A 2,499-nucleotide genomic window follows, 5' to 3' on the forward strand; every position below is an offset into this window, starting at 1 on the left:
TATTAAACTGTTCTTATCTCAACCCACGAGTTTGCTCACTTCTACTCTTCCGATTCTCTCGCCCATCCCACCGGGGGAGGAGGGAGAGTGAGCCAACGGCTGCGTGGTGCTCAGTCACCGGCTGGGGTTAAACCACGACAGGATTTGTGTGTCACACTGCACTGGTCACAGGTAACAAAAGGCTCAAATCGATTTAAGGGCCAACAAAACCCCTTTTAATTCCTCCGGAGTTCCCACAAAGAGCTAAACTGACACTAAACACCCAGTAGTGTTTTAACACCCTGAAAAAAAAAAAAAAAATCACCCAATTAGTATACAGCCGGTACCTGAAGCGCACACCTTTGCACAGTAGCTTCATGCAGTGAACTGCCCTGTGTCCGCACCGGTGTGCTGCTGCCCACCACCGCGTGCATCAGGGCACTCCACGAAACCTGGGAAACTAATCACCCCGTCACTCTTCAGCAGTAATCAGTCCCCTCTGTTTGGTCACTTAATTCCCTCTGCATCTCTCTCCCTTGGTCCTATTATTGTACTTAACCAAATGAACCAGAACACCGATTTCCATGGAATCAATTACACGTGTTCTTCCTTGAATTAAAGCATTTATGTCAATCCTATTAGAAGTCTCTCTCCACCCAGGATCTGAGACCAGAGATAAAAGTCAATTCCATAAGCAAGAGCTTGGGAATGTGTCAGTAACTTTGTCAGAAAATTACAAATTCACAGTCTTTCCAGAGGAACATGAGTTTTCACCAAACTTTTATGAAAAGGTTCTCATGTCCTGATGGGTAAGACAAAGGACTGCTGGTAGCCTCTTACCAGGTTGTATAGGGGACAAACTTTTACGCCATCTAATTTACCTAATGGATTTACAAGCCTTTTTTTTTGTTGTTCTTTTTTTTTAAATATGTTTTATAGGGTTTTGTTATTTTAATTGCAGAGTTAAAGTTAGACAAGCAGAAACAAATATTAGGTCCTGGGGGAAAAAAAAAAAAAAAATCACCCAATTAGTATACAGCCGGTACCTGAAGCGCACACCTTTGCACAGTAGCTTCATGCAGTGAACTGCCCTGTGTCCGCACCGGTGTGCTGCTGCCCACCACCGCGTGCATCAGGGCACTCCACGAAACCTGGGAAACTAATCACCCCGTCACTCTTCAGCAGTAATCAGTCCCCTCTGTTTGGTCACTTAATTCCCTCTGCATCTCTCTCCCTTGGTCCTATTATTGTACTTAACCAAATGAACCAGAACACCGATTTCCATGGAATCAATTACACGTGTTCTTCCTTGAATTAAAGCATTTATGTCAATCCTATTAGAAGTCTCTCTCCACCCAGGATCTGAGACCAGAGATAAAAGTCAATTCCATAAGCAAGAGCTTGGGAATGTGTCAGTAACTTTGTCAGAAAATTACAAATTCACAGTCTTTCCAGAGGAACATGAGTTTTCACCAAACTTTTATGAAAAGGTTCTCATGTCCTGATGGGTAAGACAAAGGACTGCTGGTAGCCTCTTACCAGGTTGTATAGGGGACAAACTTTTACGCCATCTAATTTACCTAATGGATTTACAAGCCTTTTTTTTTGTTGTTCTTTTTTTTTAAATATGTTTTATAGGGTTTTGTTATTTTAATTGCAGAGTTAAAGTTAGACAAGCAGAAACAAATATTAGGTATATTTAAAAACATAGCCTAAAAGTTGCTTCTTACTGTGAGATGTTAACCCAAAGATTTGTACACACTGACAACTACTCAGCTATGCGATTAGCTTACAGGGGGATGGTTGCGCTCATTAAACAGTCACCATACAGATGTTTGTCTCAAGCAACTTACACACCAAACCTTTGGCAAAAGAAGCCTGCAAATAAAAAACTGGAAACACCACAGGTGATACCCAAAACATCGTGATGATTAAAAACATTGTCATGAATCCAAGAGAGGCAGGTAGCGTTACACATCCAGACGGGTGTACAATTTTACGTCGACCTCCCTTAAACATCAGGTTGACAGACTTCTCTAACAATCCTTTGCTGCCAGCTAGGGAAGTTCTTTGCTGCTGGCCGCGTTGCTGCACATAAACCCACCTTTTCCTGAATCCCTGCCTCAAGCAACCACCCTGCAGAAGCGCACTCCCGGGTCTCTCCGCCGAGCTCTCCTGCCCTAAGGCTCTTCCCCAGGCAATCTGCTCCCCTCGACAGCCGACTGGCGCACGGATTTGCCACCTGCAGGGTGGAACTGAAGCGCTAGACTCAATTCACAGTTAAGCTGCCTGGTATATAGAAGGGGGAAAGACACCTAAACGCCTCTAGATTTTAAGAAAGAAAAAAAACACACAAGTAAAAGTCATCCTGCTTACTACAGGCAGCTGCACGTACTCCTCACCTGAGCTGCCTGTGCACTTCCTCCCCAGCGCCTGGGCACTGGCCTACACCGGTCGGTACCGTCCCAGGGGAGGGGCTCAGCCCTCATCCCGCGCTCACAGCCCCAGATGCGCACCCTC

General features: G+C 44.9%; 1 protein-coding gene across 5 annotated transcripts in view; it reads right to left on the reverse strand.

The window, feature by feature from the left end:
* The window catches only part of GTF2I (general transcription factor IIi), a 78,992-nt gene extending 76,535 nt beyond the window's left edge, over positions 1-2,457 (reverse strand). For all 5 annotated transcript variants that reach the window (XR_002086143.1, XM_019471310.1, XM_019471311.1 and 2 more), the window contains exon 1: positions 2,382-2,457. The gene's annotated coding sequence lies outside the window, so the exon portion shown is untranslated. The remainder of the gene's footprint in view (positions 1-2,381) is intronic.
* Between the last annotated feature and the right edge of the window lie 42 nt (positions 2,458-2,499).

Source organism: Aptenodytes forsteri, unplaced genomic scaffold, assembly GCF_000699145.1.
Source record: "Aptenodytes forsteri isolate BGI_AS27 unplaced genomic scaffold, ASM69914v1 Scaffold209, whole genome shotgun sequence".
Classification (NCBI taxonomy): Eukaryota; Metazoa; Chordata; class Aves; order Sphenisciformes; family Spheniscidae; genus Aptenodytes; species Aptenodytes forsteri.